Source organism: Equus przewalskii, chromosome 1, assembly GCF_037783145.1.
Source record: "Equus przewalskii isolate Varuska chromosome 1, EquPr2, whole genome shotgun sequence".
NCBI classification, from domain to species: Eukaryota; Metazoa; Chordata; class Mammalia; order Perissodactyla; family Equidae; genus Equus; species Equus przewalskii.
In genome coordinates, this window is record NC_091831.1 from 71129187 (window position 1) to 71140942 (window position 11756).

Consider the following 11756-nt stretch of genomic DNA (forward strand, 5'->3'; position numbering starts at 1 on the left):
ACCGTTAAGTCGCCCCACCTTCCCGTTCCTCCGAAAGCCAGGACTTTGGCCTTGGGCCTGGTCCTCAGGGACAAAGTGCTGCGACAAAGGATGTCACCACCAAGACCTTTACTGCTGGGGAAACTCGAGACGGTTCAAAGTCATTTGGGTTCGTGCTACGTCCAGGCTGTGTTTTTGCTCTAAACAGAACAGGTTGGACTTGCCAGACCTTGGTGAGGAGGAGTTAGGCAGATGTACACAGCCGGAATTAGCTGTATCAGGGACCAAGAATTGTCATATTTCTGTAGCAAAAGCTCCTAAGCAACTTCCTTTTGCTTTCCATCTTAATCATCATCAGGTGCAGCACTGTTATGGCAAAAAGCCTCCCTAAGAGCCGCGGTTCGTAGCTGGCCTGGATTCCCTGATGAACATAAACAATGTCATAGAATATTGACATCAGATGAGGTCTCTGACAGAATGGAAGAAGAAAATAAGACTGATCATGCGTAAACAGATTTAAAAAAAAAGACACTGTGCAACCACAAAAGGATGACCAAACAGCTTTCCGCAGCTAACACGAGTGACTACTGCTTTTCCACTGACAACTCTAGCCCTGCTCCATTCCTCCTACTTTCTAGATTAAGATAATCATTGAATTGCCCCTGCTTTCTAACAGTATCCAATCCAGAACAGACCCATTTCCTTGGACCCTCCCCAAAATCACCTAACACCAGTCCAAATACTATAATAAGCCCGCTTTAGCACTCCTTTCATGAGACGCCCACCCCATGGTTCCCCATGGTGTGAGGTCTTCCACTCTGCAGCAACTAATAACCCTTCATTGCCAGACAATAAGTATGTCCTTGGTAGTCTGACCGGTGGGCACTGCCAGTATGAATAAACTTTGATATTTATACATGAATTATCCGTAACTCATACACCAAAAAAAAAAAACAACACCCTAGAGCCTATACTTTAATGAGAAATCAAACATTGTGAATGGTAAAATGGGACGAGATCTTGGTGTATAAAAAGCTTATATGCTAAGTGCAATGTGGGATTCCGGATGGGCTCCTAGAACAGTACAAGGACATTAATGATAAAATCAGGTTAAAGTCTGTAATTTAAGAGTATTGTGCCAATGTGAATTTCTCAGATTTGACAAATGTGCCATAGTTATATCAGACATTAAGTATAGGAGAAATGGTGAAGAGTATACAGGAGCTCCCTATCTTTGCAACTATTCTGTAGATTTAAAATTACTCCAAAATAAACATTTTTTAAAAAAAGAAACAAAAACCTCGTATGCACAATTTAATCTGAAAGGAGGAGACTTATTTTTGCTTTTGACTGGGGTGGTGGGAATGGTTATTGCATCTTGTGGTGCCCTGGTTTGAGTGGCAGAAATATAGTAACAATCACAGCTCTTCTGCCTCAATTCCAGCCTCTGGCTCTTCCCTTCTCAACATTTCAGGGTTCTTCCCTGGGTCCCCACACACCACCTCAGCCCCTCTGGGCATGTAGCCATCAGTCAGTGAAAGTGATCACACCTGGTCTAGGTCTTGCCCCACTATCTTGTTGTCATGTAGATGAAAGTAAGTCCTGATGGCTTTCAGAGTGGAAATAAGCTGTAATTGGGTAAGAACCACAAAGGTACAGGAGGAGAAGTTGTGTCAAGGCAGCATTGTCAAATCAAAGGAGAAGGAAGCAAGTGCCTCTTTCGACTCCAAACACATTAACACATCTCCTGAGCTTTCCTTGGTGTGGCCTTATCTCACAGCCCCCAGCATTCACCCCAGACTCAGGAGTTAATTGACACTGTAATGGAAGGCATCAGGCTCTGATACACCAACAAAACAAAATAGGATACCCAAGCCTGGACACTAGATAGTCACCAGGGGACTAGATAAAACAGGCCAGCTTTTGGCAGTAACAGTGGATAGAAGTTCATTATGTGGTGGGAGTGGAGGCTGCCTCTATAGCAGTGTGGTCCAATACAAATATAATGTGAGCCACGTAGGTGATTTTAAATTTTTCTAGTAGCCACGTTTACAAAAGTAAAAAGAGATAAAATTTTAATGTTTTTATTTGAGTCAACATATCCAAAATATCATTTCATATGTAATCAATATATAAAATTATCAATGAGATATTTCATATTCCTTTTTCTGTATTAAAACTTTGAAACGATATTTTCCACTTACAGCACATCTCAATACAGGTGCTAAATTTTATGGGAAATACTTAGACGTATATTTAGACTTCATAAAATTTACAGTTGAAAAAGTAGATTCACATATCCATATTGTTCCAAACATACTTAAAAGTTTTCTAATAACTGAATTGAGTATCAGTTTTTAAATTTAAGGTGAGGATGTGGAGAAATTGGAACTCTTGTGTGTTGCTGATAGAAATGTGAAATGGTGCAGCTGCTGTGGAAAACAAAACACTATGGCAGCTCCTCCAAAAATTAAAAAGAACTACCATATGATCTAGCAATTCCATTTTTGGATATATAGCCAAAAGAATTGAAAGCAAGCTCTCAAAGAGATATTTGTACACCAGTTGTTCATAGCAGCATTATTTACAATAATCAAAAGGTGGAAGCAACCCAAGTGTTCATTGACAGTTGAATGAATAAATAAAATGTGGTATATACATACAGTGGAATATTATTCTGTCTTAAAAAGGAAGGAAATTCTGAGACATGCTGCAACATGGATGCACCTTGAGGATATTATGTTATGTGAAACAAGCCAGTCACAAAAAGACAAGTACTGCATAATTCCACTTACCTGAGGTATCAAAAGTAGTCATATTCATAGAGCCAGAAAGCAAGATGGTGAAGTTGCCAGGGACTAGGGGGAGGCAGGAGATGGGGAGTTGTTTTCTAATAGGTAGAGTTCCAGGTTTTCAAGATGAAAAGAGTATGGAGATTAGTTACACAGCACTCAATGTACTTAACACTACCAAACTTAGAAATGGTTAAGATGGGGCTGGCCCGGTGGCACAGTGGTTAAGTTCGCACGTTACGCTTCGGTGGCCCGGGGTTCACCGGTTCGGATCCCACTGCTTGGCAAGCCATGCTGTGGTAGGCGTCCCACATATAAACTAGAGGAAGATGAGCACGGATGTTCGCTCAGGGCCAATCTTCCTCAGCAATAAGAGGAGGATTGGCAGCAGATGTTAGCCAAGGGCTAATCTTCCTCAAAAGCAAAAACAAAAAAATAGAAATTGTTAAGATGGTAAATTTTATATGGAGTATTTTACCACAATTAAAATAAAAAGTCAGGTCCTCAGTGGCACTATTCCAGTGCTCAGCAGCCCTGTGTGGCCAAATGTCCCCCTTATCACACAGTGCAGCTTTAGACTAAGAGAAAGAAGGAACTGAAATCCTACTATCTTCAACTGCCTCTCTGAATGGGCAGCCCCGGCTCTGTCTCTGCTTGGAGCCCCTACCTTTCTTTACTCCGCCTGGAGGGTCAGAACCTCTTACCTAAATCCTAGGTGTAGTAAATACTCACATTAATTACTTCAGAATAAGCTTCAGTTTCTTTTAGGGGGTTTCCCTTTTGTGCAGAAAGAAGTGCAGGATTCTAATATGTTAGCCATCCACTTAACCCCGTGGGTGTAATATTTCTCAGACGGGAGGCACAGGAAACTTCCTCTAACTCCAATTTTCACCCCATAGAATTTATCCCAAAATGGATTCTTTCACACTGAAATCAATGTGATGCAACCTCTAAGCTTTGAAAGTAACTATATAAAGTTGTCTCACTTGTGAATGGCGCAGAGATTTGAAACCCCAGGGCCAGAGGAGAGAAGGAGCAATGGGAGGCATCATCAAGGTTTGCTCTTGACTTTCCCTCTAGGGCTTAAGTGTGGTTGGCTCTTATTTACAGTTTTTAGTACAGTTTAGGTTCCTAACAAGTGCTTAATATGTATTTTAGACAAGGATTGAGTTGTGTTGTTTTATAGTAATGTTTGTATTTTATTACCATGTGATTTAATCAAATTTTCTCTTGTCAAAGTCTTTTTAGTTACATGTGGCTCTTGAGAATTTTTATTCTTTTCTGAAAAGGCATAATGTATATCTTATCAGACTTGTCATACATTATGCCTTTTCAGAAAAGAATAAAAATTCCTCAGCTGGGTGGTAAGCTCTCTAAACGCAAGGACAGAACAATTTGCTTCTCTTTATCTTCCATACCGTTAAGCACAGGGCTCAAATAAGTTCTCACTAAGTATTTGCTGATTTCTGGAAATGCTTTTTATGTAGATATTCCTGTGTTTTAAATGAAATTATCCAGTTTTAATTAACAAGGGTTAAATGTCTTTGTTGCTCAACAGCAATCAAGGGCAGGGACCAAGTTCAGCTTAGCTACTGCTGTAGCCAGAGCAGCTGGCACGGTACCCTGCCTGAAGGAAGGACTCAAGTAGTGTTGAGTTAAACTGCTTTAAAATGAATAGATAGGGGCCAGCCAGTGGCTTAGTAGTTAAGTTCATGTGCTCTGCTTCAGTGGCCCAGGGTTCGCAGGCCTGGGTCCTGGGCACAGACCAAGCATCACTTGTCAAGCTACACTGTGGCGGCATCCCACATAAAATAGAAGAAGATTGGCACAGATGTTAGCTCAGTGACAATCTTCCTCAAGCAAAGAGAGGAAGATTGCCAACAGATGTTAGCTCAGGGCCAAGCTTCCTCACACCCACACAAAAAGAATAGATAATTGCATTTATTAATACTTAGGAAGAACTCTCATATAAAAATATTTTGTGTTAAAAAATAGAGCAAAAGTGAGACTTTCAACATCCTCTCAGATTTTGTAAACATAAAGGCACATTTAAGGGGCACAATTGCCTGAATGCATTCAGCACCAGGAAGAGCCATGCTCACAGGAGCTCAGCCACAAAAATGGGGCCTGTCAGGTGTGGTCAGGATGAACAAAAACCAACTTTGTGACTCTAAGTCAGTCAACATCCTGATAGGAAATGAAGAGTTTATAGTTCACATTTTCAGGAAATGCCAAACTGCTTTTCATTGCATTTACAGATTTCAGTAGATTTATTTATAGATTAAATATTCATGACTGCATTGTAGATTAAGTCCAGTGGCCCTCTCACTTAGAGGACAAAAGGAAGACCTTTACCAGTAGTAAGTTGCAGGTTGTCAATTAGCAGAAGTCAGATTGGTCAGGACAGAAGAGAAAGAGTGATGGTTCAGATCTCTTATTTCATGTTGAGGAGACTCAGCCCAGGGAAGTTAAGTAACTTTTCCAGTTACGCAAACAGTAAATGGTCGCACGGAAAGCCACAGTGCTTGGATCCCGTTCTAATGATCTTCCTCTTAAGCCAGGCTGATTCTTTGCTGTGTGTGTGTTCCTCACTTTGCACAGTAGTCTGGGACTGTCAAAGTGACCATGTAAGCTGAAACCATGCAAATAGATCTTAATGCTTAATGGGGAAAAATTATTTTTCTGTGACCTTACAAATTTTTTGCTGAAACATTAAAAACTCTGACAGTTATAAGTGTTTTGAGAAATTAAAACAATACTAAAACTATTTACTTTATATTCTGTAACTTATGAGAAACTTTGAGAATTAAAGTGTTTTATTTGTAAAAGCTTATCAAGAGGAGTTTGAATAATACTTGCCACTTCTTTTCATTGTATAGCTTATGGTAAAGCAAGCATCTTTTCAGTGTCTTGGCCAATCGTCATACTCCGTTATAAATTTGGGTCAGCTTCCAATATTTTATCCTTTGCACTTTTAATGTCATGAAATGTCTCCAAGAATCCTTTGATGTGAAGCCTTTTGCCAGCATCACTTCCTCTAGGACACCTTCATCCTTTTTGTCACACTTTCCTCTTTATGTTGGTAATTTCCCCTTCAACAGCTTCCTCTGGCTGCAGATCTACAGCCTCTCCAACAGCAGCAGTGTCAACGTTCCCCGGGTCAGCTATTTCTTCTACAATTCAATTTACATTATATTCCAATTCCACTCCCAGCATTATCACTTTTCATTTGTTTGCTGCACTTTCATCTTTCTTGGTCAATTCCCTCTTTCTCTTATTCATTTTTGTAAAATGTCAGGTTTTACAAAAGAAACAAGAAGCAACACAACTGCATGTTTTTCTGTCCATGTGTGAACTAAATAACAGATTCACAGGGATCACTCACAGACTTTCAGAGAAATTATGTGACTGGTCAGTGATCAGGATGCACATTATTATTTTTGTATTGATTTGTGGCCTGAAGAGCTAGCAGCCAAGATTATACTTTATGCAATTTGTTAATATACTGCAGTAACGGAAATTTGAACTGTGCTGTTGGGGAACTAGTGTTATTTAATTAAACCATGGTAAGTGAAATTTGCGCATATAGGAACCCTACAAGTGGAGGCCTGGCTGTGTCCAAGTTCAATCTAGTAGAGAGTTTAAAAGGAACATAGACTCGAGGGTTCAACAGAGTGGTTTAAATCCAGATCTGCCACTTCCTGTCTGGATGATCTTGGACAAGTCCCTCACCTGTAAAACTGAGATAAAACTACTCATCTCTCAGGGTTACTGTCAGAAGTAGTGATCACATAAAGATCTTGTTCCACACAGCGTTGGGCAGACACCTGTCAGCTGTGCAAGTAGGAGCAGTAGCAAAAATAGAATCCAAATTTTCCATAGACAATTCCAGAACTGCTTTTAGATTCTCACTGATGTAATTAAACGGAGACAGATAAAATAGTTTATGGAAGCATATCTATTCAGCTTCTTGCAGTCTGAAACCTCTTCAGATTACTTAAAGGTGTCTAGTTTTGAGAAACTGAGTAAGGAACTTAGAATGCCTAAACCAAGGTACAGTGTAACCACCTAATAGGACTGTTGCCTTGTTTCCAGGGAGGAAGGAAGTGGAGCTGGATTTGTTTATTTTATTTTTTTTCCTTTTAAAGATTAGCACCTGAACTAACGTCTGTTGCCAATCTTCTTTTTTTTCCCTTCTTCTCTCCAAAGCCCCCCAGTACATAGTTGCATATTCTAGTTGTAGGTCTTTCGGGTTGTGCTATGTGGGATGCCACCTCAGCATGGTTTGATGAGCTGTGCCATGTCCACACCCAGAATCCAAACCACCCAAACCCTGGGCTGCAGAAGCAGAGGGCACGAACTGAACAACTCATGGGGCCAGCCCCTGGAGCTAGGTTTTCAGGTGAGGAAAAGGATGGGGTTCTGCACAATGTTCTGTGTTTTTCTGAGTCAAATCACAGGAGCTTCATTACTTGATTTGCAATAATGTCTAGAACATTAGCCAGTCTATTCACAAGTACAAAAATAAACACATTCCAGTAACAAGTAACAGATTATCTTTTTAACATTTGTAATTTGTTTTCTATGCCACTGTTTTAAGAGTGTACATATGGAAGTATAGATATATTGGTGAGTCGTAGGCATGAAGGATGACAAGACAGATGACATAATCTTTATTAGTATTTTTCCCCAGTGCCTATAAAATGGGCATTCAGGAGAGTATAAGAAGTTTTTCTCAAATGAGAGGATTGTTCCTCAGATTCTAGCAGTTGCCAGTGAAATTAACATTGATAATAGGTAGGTGAGACCTTTAAGAGCAGAGAGAGACAACTTGTTTCAAGAGGGCGCCCAGAGGACCTGCCAGTGAATTTACTGCCATGAGGTTCCTAAGTTTAGAGAAACAGTGAAGAAAGGACGAAGGGCTAGAATAATAGAAATAGGCAGTTGTCCCAATATCCAGAAGCAGGGATGAGTGGAGGAAACCACTGTGAACACTTTCTGGTACATCCTTCTAGAACATTTTAATGTATGTAGATGTTTATTGTATGTAGATATATATATTAACCACAGTACCTGAATGCATGATTTTAGGAAAATGTACATTGGATCACGTTTTTAAAAAAAAAGATCTCTGCTAGGGGCCGGCTCCGTGGCCGAGTGGTTAAGTTCGCGCGCTCCGCTGCGGCAGCCCAGGGTTCGGATCCTGGGCGCGGACATGGCACCGCTCATCAGGCTACGTTGAGGCGGCGTCCCACATCCCACAACTAGAAGGACCTGCAACTAAGATATACAACTGTGTACAGGGGCGGGGTGGTTTGGGGAGATAAAGCAGAAAAAAAAAAAAAAAGATTGGCAACAGTTCTTAGCCCAGGTGCCAATCTTTAAAAAAAAAGATCTCTGCTGCCATACATCAGGAAAGCAGCAGAGTTAACTGCTTGTCAGATCAGGTGATTTCTCTCCTGCGTGGGTTAAACAGGAGGGCACTAAGAACTCAGCCATGTAGCTAAGTACCCATTTATTGTATAAGTACAACTAAAAATTTTGAGTGGCCTTCTGTATCTGTCAAGGTTCAAAGAGAGGAACAGAACCACCAGATGTGTATACAGAGTTTGTTACAGGGATTTGACAGTTATGCCACTGTGGGAGCTGGTTAAGTGGTCACTGTTGGGAAGGGAAGATGGATGTAAAGTTGGGGACAGCAAGAACGGCTGGAACTCACAAGTCAGAGCTGGAGCTGAAATTCACTTTGGTCCTCCTTGCTTCTGACCTTGGTAGTGTGGGTGTCCAGTAGAAGACCCTTCCTTGCCAAGCTAAACACACACCTGGCCCAGGAGTCAGGGAAGTTAAAGGAGGATGCAGGCGGAGGTAGACCAGTTGCAAGGCTGGCTGCTGCTGCCCTCTAAGAAGGATAAGGGACTGCAGGTTCCACTCCCCAAATCTCACACAAGAATCTCTCTTGTATTCTCCTCCCCAACCAGAAACACACAGGGAAGGGAATTCTGGACAATGTCTTTCAGCTTGTCCAGGCTGCCACAACATGAAGAGACCACCACTTGCCCTGCCAGCCCGGGTCATTTTTTTTTTTTTGGAACTCTATGTGGTCAACCTCTTGGGATGCCCTGAAAGGAGCTAGAGTTTAGGAAGTTTTAGTGGTTCCTGATTTGAGATTGACTGCAGTGCAGGCAAATTTTGGGTTCTGCCTTGTACAGAGAGGAGTTTCTTTTTATTTTTAATATTTTTATTTTAGGGGCTGGCCTGGTGGCACAGTGGTTAAGTTAGCACGTTCTGCTTCTCGGTGGCCTGGGGTTCGCCAGTTCGGATCCTGGGTGCGGACGTGGCACCACTTGGCACACCATGCTGTGGTAGGCATCCCACATATAAGGTAGAGGAAGATGGACACGGATGTTAGCTCAGGGCCAGGCTTCCTCAGCAAAAAAGAGGAGGACTGGTAGTAGTTAGCTCAGGGCTAATCTTCCTCAAAAAAAAAAATTTTTTTTTAATTTTATTGAGGCCATATTGGTGTATAACATTGTATAATTTCAGGTGTACATTATTATATATCAGTTTCTGTGTAGACTGTATCGTGCTCACCACCAATAGTCTAGTTTTTATCTATCACCATACATACGTGCCCCTTTACCCCTTTCGCCCACCTCCCCTCCCCCTTCCCCTGTGGTAACAACTAATCTATTCTCTTTATCCATGTGTTTGTCTTTCACATATGAGTGAAATCGTATGGTGTTTTTCTTTGTCTGGCTTATTTTGCTTAACATAATACCACCAAGGTCCATCCATGTTGTTGCACACGGGACCATTTTGTCTTTGTTATGACTGAGTAGTATTCTATTGTATATATATATACCACATCTCCTTTATCCATTCATCAGTTGATGGGCACTTAGGTTGTTTCCACATCTTGGCTATTATCAATAAGGCTGCAATGACTATAGGACTGCATAAATGTCTTTGTATTGTTGATTTCATATTCTTTGGATAGATATCCAGTGGTGGGATAGCTGGATCATATGGTATTTTTATTTTTAATGTTTTGAGAAATCTCCACACTGTTTTTCACAGTGGCTGCACCAGTTTGCATTGCCATCAGCAGTGCATAAGGGTTCCCTTTTCTCCACATCCTCTCCCCCACTTATTATTTCTCATCTTGTTAATTACAGCCATTCTGATGGGTGTGAGGTGATATCTCATTGCAGTTTTGATTTGCATTTCCCTAACTATTAGTGACATTAAACATCTTTTCATGTGCCTGTTGGCCATCTGTATGTCTTCTTTGGAAAAATGTCTTTTCATATCCTCTGCCCATTTTTTGATCGGGTTGTTTGTCTTTTTGTTGTTGAGTTGTGTGAGTTCTTTACATATTTTGGAAATTAACCCCTTGTCAGATATATGATTTGAAAATATCGGGACCGGCCCCATGGCCGAGTGGTTAAGTTCGCGTGCTCTGCTGCAGGCGGTCCAGTGTTTTGTTGGTTCGAATCCTGGGCGCGGACATGGCACTGCTCATCAAACCATGCTGAGGTGGCGTCCCACATGCCACAACTAGAAGGACCCACAACAAAGAATATACAACTATGTACTGGGGGGCTTTGGGGAGAAAAAGGAAAAAAATAAAATCTTTAAAAAAAAAAGAAAATATTTTCTCCCAGATGGTGGGTTGTCTTTACCTTTGGTTCATGGTTTTCTTTGCCTTGCAGAAGCTTTTTAGTCTGATGTAGTCCCATTTGTTTATTTTTTCTTTTGCTTCCCTTACCTGAGCAGACATGGTATTCGAAAAGATGCTTCTGAGACAATGTCAAAGAGTGTACTGCCTATATTTTCTTCTAGGAGTTTTATGGTTTCAGGTCTTACATTCAAGTCTTTAACCCATTTTGAGTTAATTTTTGTGTATGGTGTAAGATAATGATCTACTTTCATTCTTTGGCACATGGCTGTCCAGTTTTCCCAACACCATTGATTGAAGAGTACTTTCCTTCTATATTCATTTTTATAGTTTATTTATTATTTTTAAAATTTTATTATTAATTTTTTTTTTTTTTGGTGAGGAAGATTGGCCCTGAGCTAACATCTTTTGCCAGTCTTCCTCTTTTTGCTGAGGAAGATTGTCCCTGAGCTAACACCTGTACCCATCTTCCTCTATTTTGTATGTGGGATGCCACCACAGCATGGCTTGATGAGTGGTGTGTAGGTCTACACCCAGGATCTGAACCTGCGAACCCCAGGACGCGAAAGAGGAGCATGCATTCCTAACCACTAAACCACCAGGCCAGCCCTCCTTCTATACTCATTTTGACAGTTTTTTATCAGAAATGGAAGTTAGATATTGCTTTCTCTAAATCTATTTAGATGATCATGTGATTTTTATTCCTCATTTTGTTAATGTGGTGTTTCACATTGATTGATTTATGGATGTTGAACCCTCCCTGTGTCCCTCATATAAATCCCACTTGATCATGGTATATGATCCTTATAATGTATTGCCCTATTCAGTTTGCCAGTATTTTGTTGGGTATTTTTGCATCTATGTTCTCCAGCAATATTTGGCCTGTAATTTTCCTTCTTTGTGTTGTCCTTGTTTGGCTTTGGGATCATGGTAATGTTGGTCTCATAGAATGAGTTAGGAAGCATTCTGTCTTCAAATTTTTGGAATAGTTTGTGAAGGATAGGTATTCAATCTTCTTTGAATGTTAGAATTCTCCAGAGAAGCCATATGGTCCTGGACTTTTGTTTCAGGGGAGGTTTTTTTATTGCTGTTTCAATCTCTTTACCTGTGATTGGTCCATTCAGATTCTATATTTCTTCTTGATACCATTTTGGGAGGTTATATGAGTCTAAGAATTTATCCATTTCTTCTAGGTTATCCAATTTGTGGGCATATGGTTTTTCATGGTATTCTCTTATAATCCTCTGCATTTCTGTGGTATCCATTGTAATTTCTCCTCTTTCATTTCTAATTTTATTTATTTGAGC